At 44.3% G+C, this 14,344-nt stretch overlaps 1 non-coding gene across 1 annotated transcript; it reads right to left on the bottom strand.

Annotated features, from left to right (window-relative positions):
* Positions 1-9,133: 9,133 nt before the first annotated feature.
* On the bottom strand, positions 9,134-9,217 carry TRNAL-CAG. The gene has a single exon. It is a non-coding gene; the product is annotated as a tRNA-Leu (tRNA).
* Between the last annotated feature and the right edge of the window lie 5,127 nt (positions 9,218-14,344).

Genomic DNA, 14,344 nt, shown 5'->3' with positions numbered 1-14,344 from the left:
ATCTAAGTTTGCCTCTGAAATACTGCAGGAACCAAAGCAATTTCTCCAGTGAATCATTATTTTTGTGTGAGACCAAAGGGCAGATTTCACCTCTTGGTGTCTCACAGGGGCTGGAACGTGGAACAGATGAGGCTCTACTGCAACACGAAAGAAACTAAAATAAGAAAAAGCAAAGCTCACAAAATCTGCCAATTAAGAGTGAACATAAATATATTGAGTTATTCAAATGGTGGGGATCCATGGGGGTATTTGTACAAATAAACTCACCAACACATTTTTCCTTGAGCAAACAGGAAGGTGGCCCTGGGGCTGTAATGAGAAGATCTTTCATGTCCCTTCCTACCCAAACTGTTCTATGATTCCATGAGCTTTCAGTGTTTCTATCAACACTATCCCTCAAGGTTTTTCCATCTATTCCTCAGTCTTCCCCACTCCCTAATTCTAAGAATTATTACTGGCATACAAAAATTGGGTTCATATCCTGCTGCTTACTAAACTCCTTAAACAGCTCCTGTTTTGCCCCTTGGCTCACAGTTATAAAGAACAGGCTTGACACATTTGGTTTAAATAGGAATAAACAAGTATCACTCACCCTGATAATATGTCAGAGCATGAGACTGGTCCAGGTGAACAAGGAACAGGTGACAAGATGTCTGCAAGGGTTTGGAGAGGACTTTCAGTGCCAGTGTGATGGGTCCTGGAGTCACAGAGACCTTTGAAGTAGATTTTCTCAAATTTTGAATGAAAGTGAGCACAAAAAAATCCTAATTGAGTTGCCTTTGTTTCTCTAAAGGTTTACATTGCTGAACTCCAGCTTGATGAATGTGTTGTTTAAAGAAAGGTCTTTGTATCTTCTGGAGAAAATGAGAAAAAAAACAAACAGGGTTTGAAAACAAAGGTGTCCTTTGATAATTTTCTTATAAAATGGATCTATTTCTCCCATCATTAGTCTGGCAGCTTCCAGTATTTTCTGCATTGCAACAAAACTGAAGTTTTGGGATCCCTAAGGAAAAACCTCTTCTCTTCTATATTTCATGAGGCTTTGTCACACATTTGCTGTGAGTTTCCTCATTTCTGCTTATTCTTGACTTTCCCATCTGGCCAGATCCCCCCTGTTTCATCTCTGTCTCCAGTGCACAGTTGGAAGTGGAAAGTTCCCATGTCAGAGTGTTCAGCAGAAAATTACTCAAACAAATTGCTTTTCTCCCAACTTCTCTGCCCAAAACTTCCTAAGAAACATAAACACTGTGAAAAAAGGAAGACAAGGATTGCACTTTCACACCAGGGAATCATAACCTTTTTTAACATAACTCTAACTATTTTTCCAGTACCATTTTTGCTGTTGTTTTTGTTCTGTTGCTGCAGTGGCTTTTTGGGTTTTAGACACCTAAAAATGAGCATAACTTTTAACTATTCATTTACTGGTTTGTATTTTGGCTGGTTCACTGTCAAGCAGAATTTTGGGTCATTCCTCTTCTCCACTGATGGGTTTCTTTCGTGTTTTTGCAGAATACCTCATGCTTGGCACACCATGGGTTGGACAACACTGATTTTCCGAACATCCAGACTTTCAAACTATTTATTATTACATTCATAACCTGTGTGTTACCCTCAGTATAAGTTATTTTTTCTTCCAGGGCTTCCAAAAAAAGACCAGAGACTTGTCTTTATCTCAGGATAAAGATTTTCTATCAAAGCAAATATGATTTTAGTCATACATTGAATAGAACAGCGTCAGTGGGCAGAGATTTTTCTCTTCTATCCTTTGCCTGGCAGTGTGTAAAATAATATTTGTTTTCCTTATTTGAAGAGGAAAATTATCTTATTCACCTTTTTGTGAGTTATTAAAGAGAGTAAAACAATGGCACCGTGAACATCAGAGTTAATGAAGTTTATTTCCCTTCAGAATTGTGTCTTGTTGATTTTGAATCTTGTGGAAGTATAACCCTTGAGAACCTTTGAGATCTCTGCTCTTTTGCCAGAGGCGTTTTGATTTAGATGAATTCAAAAGCTGCAAAGAAAAACACACAGAAAAGGCGACAGCCACACACACAGGACAGCCAGGTCATCCCATCTAAATCCAGCTCAAAAATACTTTGGGATGGATCAGACCCTCAGGAATGGGCTGGAAGAGCATCCTTGGGGCAGGCATCAAGCAAAAACGATGTTCAGCTCTGCCTGCCCGTCTCCCAGCAGGATCTCTGGGCTGTGGTTTACAGTCCTGGAGAGGGGAATGTGGGAATACGAGACTGGAGGGATTTGGGTGTAGATCCAAACTCCTCCATCCTGCTGTCCTCATCCGTGTGCCATCTGGAGATCTGTCAGTAGAGACAGCAATGACTTCAGAATTCACAGGATCACCAAATCATGGAATATCCTGAGTTGGAAGGGGCTCACAAGGAGTATTGAGTCCAGCTCTTGGTCCTGCACAGGACAACTCCAAGAATCACCACGTTCCTGAGAACATTGTCCAAGATTTATGTGGGGCTGTCCAAAATCCTCATAAAAAGGGCCTCTCCAGTGGGTCATTCCACCCATTTAAATTCAGTTCTTCCAGCCCTTGGTGTCAACAATCCATCCAAATGATTCTGCTTTGGAATGTTTAATGTTTTAGCTGTGGTAGGATCTGGACCCAGAGCAAAATCCCACTGCAGTTAAGGACTGAAGAAACAGATTGTTCCTGCCCAGAGCAGTTTTCAAACAGCACGAAGAGACTCAGACAAACAGTTCAAACCCAGGGATCTCAGCACACCATCACTTCCAGTTTTCCACAGGCATTGCCCACAATGACCATTAAGTTCCCTCACTGAAATTCAAAGAACTGAATGTGTGTTCCAAAACAATTTCCAAGATGAGCTGCTCCATCAGCTTCCCAAGGAAATCCCTGTCCTGAGTTCCTGTTCTGTCTCTCCTGAAAACAGGAGTGGCATTTGCCTCCTTCTGCTTCTGGGAATTTCCATGGTCACCGTGACCTTTCAAAGGTAAGCGAGGACAATGCAATGACATCAGATCCCATGGATCCATCCTGTCCTCATCCATGCATTCCATAAGTCTGCTTTGTCTTAGTGTTCACTGACTGGATCCTCCTTTCCTGAGGATAAATCTGGGATTTCTGAAGGCTGATGTTACCAGCAAAGACATAAATGAGGAGTACTTGGGCAATTTCCATGTCCTCTGCCACGGGAATTCCCATCCTGCTGAGCAGCAGCCCCACGTTTTCCTCACTCTTCCTTTTGCTGCTGATATTCCTGCAGAAAACTTGCTGCCCTTCATGTCCCTCACCAGATTTAATTCCAGATGGGCTTTGATTCCCCCCTCCAGTCGTATCCATCAACTCTCTTTTACTGATTCTTTTCTGCAGATGGAATTACGTGGAGATCTACAACACAGAGAACACAATCCCAGCTCCAGAGCCCATATTTGTTGGTCCATCTCGCCAGGATTTTTGCAGCTTTGCCAGCTTACACCACATATGGAGTCTTCTCCCATGGGGAAACATGGAAATGTTTTGTCCAAATAAAGACAGGGAAACCTGACTGCATGGGGTTTGGAGGCAGGCTTGGTTTGGATGTGTCCCATGAGGAGGTCACAGAAAAAAAGGAAAAGACACAGGGTAAGGGCTGGATTTGATTTTTCTCTATGGGATGTCATGGCAGGAGTGGTTTCTTCTGTGTGAATGTTTATGTAAAGACACGCTGGGGTTTCTGCCAGCTCATTTGGAACAAGAAAGGTGCCTGTGCCACCCTAAATCCCAAGAATGGGGGTCTCAGGAAGAGACAAGGCTGGAAAGTTAAGGGGCAGGATATTTCCTTTGGTTTTCTTTTTAAATGTCTTGTTGAAAAGAAGCTCTGATTCATATTTTTTTTCATGGGGGAAGGTTTCTATATGAGGACAAGGCTCAGTCAGAGTCCCCTAATGGGTTATCCATGGAAATCACATTCCCTCCAGCAGAGACATCACTTGTCTTCCTTTTTTCCTCTGTAATAATATTCATTTTTGAATCAGTGACCTTTATTCTTTCCAAAATTCAGCTCCCCAACAACACAAGGAGGCAAAAAAGATTTTTCCTTTGCCTCTCCCATTTCCACAGGTTGTAAATTTTCAGTTTTCCCAGGATATCATTGCCCAGTGTAACTTTTATCAAGGACCATTAACGCCTCAGGTTTGGAAAATCACCAAATTTAAGATTTTTGAACACTGATTTTATGTTACTCATATTTTTTTAATCCCCAGTTCTTTTATTTCTCCTGGTTATCTTCAGTTTCTCATTGGATCCTGAAGACAGGAAGCTGTTCCCAGAACACCCAGGATAACAACTCTTCCATTTTAAAGTATCCAGACCATGGATAACACGTTTAAAAGCCATAACACCAATGATACAAGGTACATACATAAAATTCCACTGCACACATCCAGACACTTTCAACTCAGAGAGATTTCCCACAGGAGAACTCAGTTTCTCCAGCTCTGATTTATTCTGATGCCTTATTCCTTTCCATCTCCATTCATCAAGGCTTGAATGGGATAACAGCCTTAATAGATGCTAATTAGCAATATAAACCATCCACTATGCAGTAATAGCAAAATCAGACTGAAAAAAGCCCTGTCAAAATAATGGTTGGGCCTGATGATTGAAAGGGGGAAAATGCAGTTGGATTCTTAATACTGAGTGCAGCCGAGAAAGAAAAAAGAAATTATTGCTTTTCCCATGTAAATTATAAGCAATTAAGGAAGGCATGGAATAAACCTTGGGACTGGAACCCCTTTGACTTTCCTGTGTCAGCTCCTCCCTGTGTTTCAGGCTGCTGTAGGAGTTGAAACACAATTTTTGTGTTTTTTATTGTCAGATCTGGTTTGATTTCTTGCTCAAGCAAGGAAGAACAGCCCCAACCAGCACAGATTTCCTGCTGGGAAGAGGAGACACATTCTGGATTCAGCTCAGGGCCTTCCTTTCAGTGGGTGCAGATGTTTTGCTTTCACTTGGAGGATGGGGTGTGTGCTAATTGGGGAAAGGACAGTAATTAGTCAGGGTGTGTGGGAGGTGATTTGTCTGGATACCACCACAGAGCCTCTCACAAGGCCCCGAGGCTGGAGCAGCCCTTGTGAACTCCCTGTAATTGCCTGGACAATTGGTTCACTGCAAACACCCGAAATTTGGGGTGTCTTCCTCCCTCTCCCCAAATCCTTCCTGCTCAAACATGGAACTATTGTGGTCCCTTTGGAAAACAGGCAAATTCCAGGGAAAAAGAAGGATCACTTCTGGCCGTGCTATGAGATTACATCAGATCACAGGACGGGACTGCAACAGAAATTATTTCACCCACACATTGCCTGGGTTGTGCAGAAAAAACCATTCCATCACATGTGAACTTTATTTGATTTTTCATACATTTTGTACAGTCAAAAACCATAGAAATTCATTGGTTGAAGGTTCTTTGGTCCCAAGTAATGCAGTTCTTAGCATTTGGGTTCCTACTGGATACAGATTTCTTTGCCTCCTTTGTTCATTAGGTTCTCAGTCTCTTTTTTTCCCTTTTAACTCTCTTTTCCCAGACCAGGTGTCTCACCTCAGACCATGCCAGGGGTGATGGTTGGAGTTGGTGTTCGTTAATGGTTGTTAATTGTCGTTATCTTTTGTGTATTTTCTGGGCTACTCCTGGTCTGCTGAGATGTTCAGCTCATCAGATCTCACCTGGTGAAACAAACTTTTACAAAGAAACTTCAATTCCCTCCCCACGGGGCAAAGGCGAAGAAAAACCCCTGACTAAAGTTCTATAAAACATTTTGAACTTGGTGTCATTTCCAACAGTAGGACCCGAGGGAATGGTCTGAAGTTGTGCCTGAGCAAGTTTGGGCTGGAAATTAGGAGGAGTTTTTCACTCAGAGCAGGTTGGGTGCTGGAACAGCTCCCCAGGGAATGGTCACAGCTCCAAGGCTGCTCAAGAAGTGTTTGGATAAGGTTCTCAGGCATGGGTGGGATTGTTGGGATGTCCAGGACCAGGAGCTGGACTCGATGATCCTTGTGGATCCGTCCCAGCTCAGGATATTCACCCTGGGAATGACATTCTCAAGTATTACTCCAATGCCCAATGTTTAAAATCTGAACATGTTCTTCCCACATTCTACTGGATGATTTTAAAGGAGAAAAACAGACCATTAAGTGAACTTCACTGATCACCAGGCTCTCCTGAAGTCCCCTGGCCAAGAGTGGATCCCTGCTCCAGAATATTTGGATGTCAATCAAAGTGCTGGCTGTGTTGCAAGGATCAGCTGCTGAGATTATTCTGACTTCAGGGAAAACTGAAAAATTCCTGTGAGTTCAAATGTTAAAGCTCATCAGAAAAGAAGCAACTTTTTCCAAGTTGGTGTCCACTTAAAAGTCGTTGGAACAAGCAAATTCCATGTTCCTGTCTCTCTGTTTACCCACCTGTCTATCTATGCTGCTAATTTTCCTCCAGAGCTTCAGAGTTCCTTCTGGGTTGCATCATTCTGTTGGGAGGATTTTACACCTCATAGGATCAGAAAAAAAAATCTCCCCCACCATCCAGCCTCTGCAAGCCAGATTTGGGGACTAGGATATTAATTTCCTATAAAATTCCATGTGAATTCTGGTTCCCTCTATGTCTGTGTGAACACATATTTATGTGTATATATAAATATACATATGTGCATCTGTGTATATGAACATACACACATGTATATATAAATATATCTAAAGTCTGGAAGGCACTGGAGAAATTTTTGGAGAGGTGTCTTTCTCCTGCAGGGAATGTTTTCCTGGAGAATTCAACCAGTTTTCTTCTCTACCATCAAATTCCAGCGTTTCTCCCTCGTGGTCCTGTTTCTGAGGGGTCTCTAAATCTGACTCAGTGTATCCAGAGGAGATTTTGGTGCCTTCCTGCCTAAGAACCCAGCAGTCAGAGTAAATTCCAACCAAAAGTCTTTTATTACATAATCCTGTTTATGAAAAATTAGTCTACAGATGGTGTTTCTTTTCAAGTGAATCACTGAAAGCTAGAATTATTTTTTCAATTGTTTCTATTTACAAACAACAACAACAAAATATGATTAATTATCATCAGTTATTCTGTAAAACCCCAGATATTTCTGGAAAGATGAGGTTTTTAATACAAATGTTACATAACAGGAATGTCTACAGAGGAATGCATTAAATTCCAAGCAGTTCAGGCTATATTTTCTTTCGTTTCCCACTGCTCCTAATAACACTCTTTGTTCCTCTCTTAGCCAGTCTTTCTCATTCTCTCTTGGTTTTACATTCTGTAAATGCCTGTGGACAGTTCAGGTCCCCCTGGTCAGGGATTAGACAAATTGCACACATTGTTTCCTTTTACTCATCTCCCTCCTGACTTCTGAAATCCTCGGAGTTGCTCTCCATCATCCTCAGCAGTTTGCCAACACTTACTTGATATTTTGATGTGCTGAACCAGCACCGTTCCACAGTGGGAGTCAGATGATCCCAAAACACTCAATCCTTTCTGTTCAGCAGCAGTTTTGGGGGAAGCATCTCATTGCTGATTGCACCAGAACATCTGATTTTGAGAAAGCTGTTGCACTTGGATATTCTTATTAGGGACAAGGCTTTTCCTCTTCTCCCACCCAATTAATGACAGGACAAGGGGAGATAGTCTCAGGTTGCACCAGGGGAGGTCCAGGTTGGTTATCAGGAAAAAAATATTCACTGGAGGAGTGGTCAAACATCAAAACAGGCTGCACAGGGCAGTGGTGAACTCTAACCAGGACATAAAAACCTTGTTGGTTTCATATTCTCAATTGGACTTAGGCTCCTGCAGCAGACAGGTCTTTACTTCCACAATGTCTGTCTCAAATGAATTTTATTTTTTTAACTTAAAACTTGAAATTCATCACTTCCCTCCCTGATGTCAGCTCTGCACTTTTTTTCCCTCTTCCCCATAGCAGAAAAGGTCCTTTGGCAATGATATTTAAAGGATAATTATCTCTGCATACCTGAGACTACAGAAAGTGCTGCTGCCTTGTTCTTATTAAGAAAGTAAAGATGGGATGATCCATTTGGTCCAATTTCTTTGCCTTTCAAGACAAATCAGTTTTCCTGCTCTTTTTATGCAGCTTTCTTTGCTGGGCTCCCCTCTTTGCCTGGGAGGCACATGAGTATCTCAAAGATTTGCTACTGATTTTGAAAATGAATGATGGAAGAAATCCAGGATCTGGGATTTGATTGCAATGGAGGCAAGCAATGACCAAAAAATTACTGTGAAAGAAGAGTGGAGCAGTTATTGCTGAGAGTTCCTGCTCTGACAGATGAGGATATTTCCACTACCAGCAGTACCCAAACACTGCAGGGCTGGATATAACACTCTCAATAAAAGACATCATCTCAAGGAATTTGCAGCATAAAAGTTATGAAGCCTCACATGCATTAGGGAAAAAATGGTGCAGTAAAAAGATTGTTCTGGGTTTAACTGCTGCAGCTGCTGCTTTTTTTATTTTTTTTCCTTGTCTTGTTTAGGTTTGAAGAGGATTTCTAAGTTTGAGAATCACAGAACTGAGAGGTTTGGCGAAGACATCCAAGATCATCACATCCAGTCTCTGAATGCTGCCGTGGCCACTGAATTGTGTCACAAAGTGCCACATTTATTAATTTTTCTAATTTAGCCCACTGATCCAGCCTGTCCAGGTCCCTCTGTAGAGCTTCCATGCTGTAAGCAGATGGATTTTAATCCCAACACTGGCATGGTGCCCTTGGGCTCACCCAGGGAGCCTGGTTTTATCCCCTTCCCCTTCAAACCGTGTCAAAATCCCTCAATCAGCCACAAATGTCATGACTTAGAACCCCTTTCCCCTTTGAGACACGTGAGACCCACCTGTCACCAGCAGCCCCAGTGCCTGTGAAACACTGGACAATTCCAAAAACAGGCAAAAATCCACCTGAGCCAGGTGAATCCCGTGGAAAAATAAAACTCCACCTGAGCCAGGTGTTGGTTAGTGGGAGGAGCAATTTTCAACCTCATCACTGCCAGCATGAACAAGCAATAGTGGCTGTTTATGGTTAATCTGGGGGCTGATTTACAGGAATGTCTCTTGCACAGGGAGGCAGCAGAATTCCCTGTGGGATGGCTCTGGCCAGCAAAGAAACTGTCAGGAGTGGGATTCGAACCCACGCCTCTCAAGGGAGACTGCGACCTGAACGCAGCGCCTTAGACCGCTCGGCCATCCTGACTGCTGGGGGAGGCTCTCCTGCGTCCCGAAATTCCTGGGAAATTGTTTTCCATTGAAATTGTTTTCCATTGAATGTGTCCTTTTAGTGTGTGGAGCATTTCTTTGGGTATCCAGGATTCTCCTGTGGGAGGCAAAGAACAGCCTGAACCCCGGAACCACCAGGAGAGCGCAGCCAGGGAGGTCTCGTCTGCCAAGTAACAAGGGACAGGAGAAGAGGATATGGCCTAAAATTGCACCAGGAACGGTTCAGGTGGGATATTTGGACAAATTCCTTTAGTGGAAGGGTGGTCAGGCAATGGAATGGGCTGTCCAAGGAAGTGCTGGAGTTACCAATCCCTGGAAGTGTTCAGAGGCGTGTGGATGTGGCTCAGGGATATGGTGTGGTGGGGAACACAATGCTGGGTTAGTGATGAGCCTCAGTGATCTCAGAGGTCCTTTCCAAGCTTAATAATTCCATGAAAAGGCTCAGAGTTCTCTCTATCCTCACTCACAACTAAGTTAACAGTTAAGAGGTTAACTATCAGCTTAGGTTGGGCCTAACCAGTGCAAATACCAAAACCCAGCTTAATGAAGGAGGTAAAAACCCCAAAGAACCCAGAGAATCAGAATAAAAGAGATATAATAATATCTGGCATATCCCCTTACCTCTGCCAATTCCTTTTCCTTTCTTTCCTTTTGTTTTGCTTTTTTTTTCTTTCCCTGAAGAGTGCTGGAATTTGTCCAACAGACTTTAGATGAATTGACAGTGGCATATGCATGAGCTGATGGCTGCGTGCAGCAACGAGGTTTTCTCCTCCTCCAAAGCTTGGTGCAACTCCCCAGAGAGGATCTGAGCAAGGTCATTTATTCCCTTTGAAGGTGGAAACTGGGGAACAGCAGGACTTCGCAGAGTCCAGAAACAGGGCTGAGGAAATTCAGTTTCAATTGAAAAGAGAGGGGATTTAACTGCAAGAGAAAGGGAAATTGAGGTAAGCGACAAATCTCCCAGAGTGAGCAGGAGTGGCTCAAAAAAATATATCTGAGAAAGAGAAAGACATGCAAAATAAATTTCACCCTTTATGCAACAGATGCTGGGGGGTTGGAACTGGATCTTCAAGGCTTCTTCCAACCCAAGCCAGTGTGGATTCTGTGATATTCTAAGGAGGTTTGGTGGTCTTCCATGGCCCTGACAGTGGTGAGAGTCTTCACTGGACAGAGGTGATATTTACAGGGGCAGAGGGGGAGAAGGCTCAGAGCATTCAAGGTCCCTTCCAGCTCAAATCATCCTATGATTCTATAATTCTCTATAAAACCCCATTTGAGAGGATTTTACATGGAACTTTTTTACCTGTATTGTTACAGACGAAAACTTCAGGATCCCTTTTAACTTTATGCTGCCGAAGAATTTCCTGAGCTTCTAAGGGAAGAGTTGCAGGATGTCTATAATTATCAGCTGCTCCTGCCTGCATTCCTGGCTGATGGGAAGCTGTTAGTCTTGAGCCCTGGCTAATTTGCCATGTTGGAGACACAGAGGAGATTCTGGTACTAAAAATTCCCAGCCTCAGTGCTTTTGATGTCTGCAAAGACCTGAGTCACCACTGCCCACCACAGGGATGTGGCCTTAATGACAATGTCCCTTTGCCCTGGGAGACATCAGGGGCAGAGAAGGGGATCAAAACTCCTGGGAATTGAGTATCAACCTGCCACCAAAGCAATGTGCCTTGCTTCTTTTATAAATTTAAAGTCAAAAATGGAGAAAAAGGGAAGAGAACAAGTCAGGGCCTTCTGTGTTGGCTTAAAAGCCATCCTGGTCAACCCCTGTTCCTTGAGCTCCTTCAGGCCTGGTGACATCTGGATGTGGGTGGCCACGGGTGAGTAAGAAAGGTGTTTTGCAGAGCGTCAGCTGGTGAGGAACGAGCTGTTCGAGGCTCAGAGTGGGAAACACAATGCCAAGGGGTTTCCATTGGGTAAACATTCCACATTTGGATTGTTTTGTATGAGAATAAACAGCCGGCACAAAGGGAGCTGCCAACTCCCCATCAACACCGCGTCCTTTTAAGGCTTTTTTTTTTTTTAACAGCTTTACAGACTCCCAGGCAGGATCGTGTAGCAGTTTTGAAATCAATGAGGCATTTGCCATTTCCCTCTCACCTTGCCTGCCTTCGGATTGGCACAGCTCCACAGCTCAGGTTTTCTGCCTGTGGACCTTTTGGCTCCATCCTTAAAATAAAGGATGCTTTAGCTCAGTCTGGCTTGGGAAAGGAGAAGGGGCAGGGAAGTCCTGTTTGCTCATCTTGGCAGATGGGTCATGGACTCAGAAGGAGATTTTGGAGGATTGGGGCAGGCACCACCTGCTTAGAACAAGGGCAGAGCCTCACTCCAAGGTCAGGCACCTTGAGGAAATCTCCTTCACCAAAGTCACTCATCCAGGGGGACATCTCCAGGGTTTTATGTCCCCAGCCCATGTCCAGAAAGTGGAATCGTTAAGCAATCTTTTTTCCCATGTGAGAAGGGATCCTTGACGAGATTGTCTAACACTTTGTCCAATTCCATCTTCATGGATTCATAGAATTGTTTGGTTCAGAAGGGACCTGCCATGGGCAGGGACAATTTCCACTGGACCAGGTTGCTCAGAACCCCTTCCAGCCTGGTCTTGGACACTTCCAGGGATGGGTCTTGAAACCCTTCAGGCCTGGGGACTCCACCACAACCCCGGTCAGGTTGTTCCAGTGTTTGATTGTTCTTGCTGTAAAAAAAAATAAAAAAAATTATTTCTTAACTTGAGATGGAACATTTTTGACATGTCCACATTTGATGCAGGCTCCCACTGCTTGACAGAGATTTATGACTCTCATCAATGCTTATTAAGAGAAACTATTTCCAAAATCTCTTATTTTTCATTTATTACCTGAGGCTGGGTGGAGAAAGGGTGTTCATTTCTCTAATTTTCTAAGCCGTGGAGGGATTTAAGTGCTCATCAAAAAGTGCAATTAAGTCAAAACCACTTGCTTAAAAGTATCCAGAGCCTGATCTTCATGAGAAGAAAGGTAGAGGCTGTTTGGCCACAGCTCGAGAAGCTGGACGGGGGTTTAAATCACAGCCTGTGCAAACCAAGCTGTGGAGGAGAGGAAAAAAAATTTAAAAGAGGTTTTGTACATGGATTTAGCTGAGCCTGAAGTGCCAGAGGCAGCTGTGAGCAGTGCTGTCCATCGGAACGTGTCCAGGGCGCTGGGATGTCACTCCCTGAGCCTCGGAGAGGAGCGGGGACAGCAGCGGCACTGTGTGTCTGTCCATGAGCATTGCTGCCCTCTCCTGGCTCCAAAACACACAAAACCAAGGAAAATCGGCTCGGGAAGGATGAGGATTGCAGCAGGGAGTGTAGGGATGGATGCAGAACAGGTGGGACCTCTAGAGATTGAGGTTGCTTTTGGGGCAAATGGGGTCATTCACGCTGCTGGCAGATGTCACCCCAATAATCCCAGCCATGGGGTCCTGCTGACCAGCTCTGTCTTCCCGGTGGTTTTGTCACTCTGCAGGGATCACAGAATCATGGAATAGTTTGGGTTGGAAGGACCTTAAAGATCATCTCATTTCATCCCTTTGCCCTGAGCAAAGGGACACTTTCCACTATCCCAGGTTGCTCCAAGCCCCATCCAGCCTGGCCTTGGACACTTCCAGGGATCCAGGGGCAGCCACAGCTTCTTTGGACCAGGTAAGGCAGGATCTCTCTGCAGAGGACTCCAAAGCTGCTTTCAGGCAGGGGAGCAGGGGTTTCAAGTGTTTCCCCATGAAGTTCAGACCTTCTTTGACCCTCCACATGTTTGCTCAAGATTTCCCCACCTGTCAAGCAGTGGGGCTTTGCTGTGACTTCCCCAGAACACAGCAAGGGACTTGGAGCCTTTCTTCTGCCAGCAGCCACTGTCTGCCCTGAACAGGTGTCTCTTCTCAGAGAATCCCAGAATGGGCCAGGCTGGAAGGGACCACAGTGGGGTCATCTGCTCCCACCTCCCTGCTCCAGCAGGACCATCCCAGAGCACAGGGCACAGGATTGTGTCCAGATGGTTCTGGAATGTGTCCAGTGAGGGAGACTCCCACCTTCTCTGGACAATCTGTTCAGGGCTTGGTCACTGCACAGGACAGAAGTTTTTCCTCATGTTCAGGTGGAACTTCCTGGGCATCATTTTCTGCCTGTTGTTCTTCTCCTATTGCTGGGCCTCACAGAGCAGAGCCTGATCCATCCTCTGACTCCTCCCTGCAGATATTGCTGCATATTGATGATTTCCCTCTCAGTCACTTTATTTGAGACTGAACATGTTTAACTCTGTCAGCCCGACCTTGTAGCAAAGATGCTCCAATCCCTTCATCATCTTTGTTGCCATCTTCTGTTCTTCTCTCTTCACTTTCTCTGCTGCAGGCCCAGGTCTAGAAGACCAAATGAGAGAGCTGGCACATGTTCTTAATCCCAGAATCAAAGTGTTTTAAAAGGGATTTGGTCCATATGGACAAAGTCTCACCCTCCTTTTCACCCTTAAACCAGGGATTCACATCCCTGGCACCTCCTGGGACTTGTCTGGCCTGATCAAACTTACAAACTAGGCCAGAACACCAACAGGGAGAGGTTGGCAGGAGAAAAAGACCTTTGCAAAACATCCTGAGAGTTTTGCTTCCAATGATGGGAACATGGAAGTCTTATTTGGGTCTGACAAGCTGTTGGCTCAGAAGAATCCTGCTGAATTTGCTGAACTGTTAACACGAGTCTCTGGAAAGATGTGCTCGGGTTTCTAACTCACGTGGCACCTTCACATGGAGCTTCAGGAAGAAAGAGGATCATCCCAACCTTTTCCATGGGAACAAGGTTTCCTGGAGCAGTGTTGTGTGTGAGGGAGAGGGACAAAAGTGTCCTGTTGTGGTGACAGGATGTTCCTCAGCAACCTGTCCCTGAATTTAGTGGATTAATGTCTAAATATTCACAAAATTGGCTTAGCAAATGTTACCTCTGTCGGGGGCAACTTGATTAATTCCATTTTGGAAACCCCTGAAACTCAGCTGAAATACTCTCCCTCTCTTTTCCTTCACAGGGAAAGAAATAAAACATTGGGAAATAAACAACCACTTCCACTAACCATCACTTTTTCTCCAGTCAAGCAAT

This window comes from Parus major, chromosome 2 (assembly GCF_001522545.3).
Source record: "Parus major isolate Abel chromosome 2, Parus_major1.1, whole genome shotgun sequence".
Classification (NCBI taxonomy): domain Eukaryota; kingdom Metazoa; phylum Chordata; class Aves; order Passeriformes; family Paridae; genus Parus; species Parus major.
Note: the sequence above shows the minus strand (reverse complement) of the source record. Positions and strands in the feature narration are given on the sequence as shown.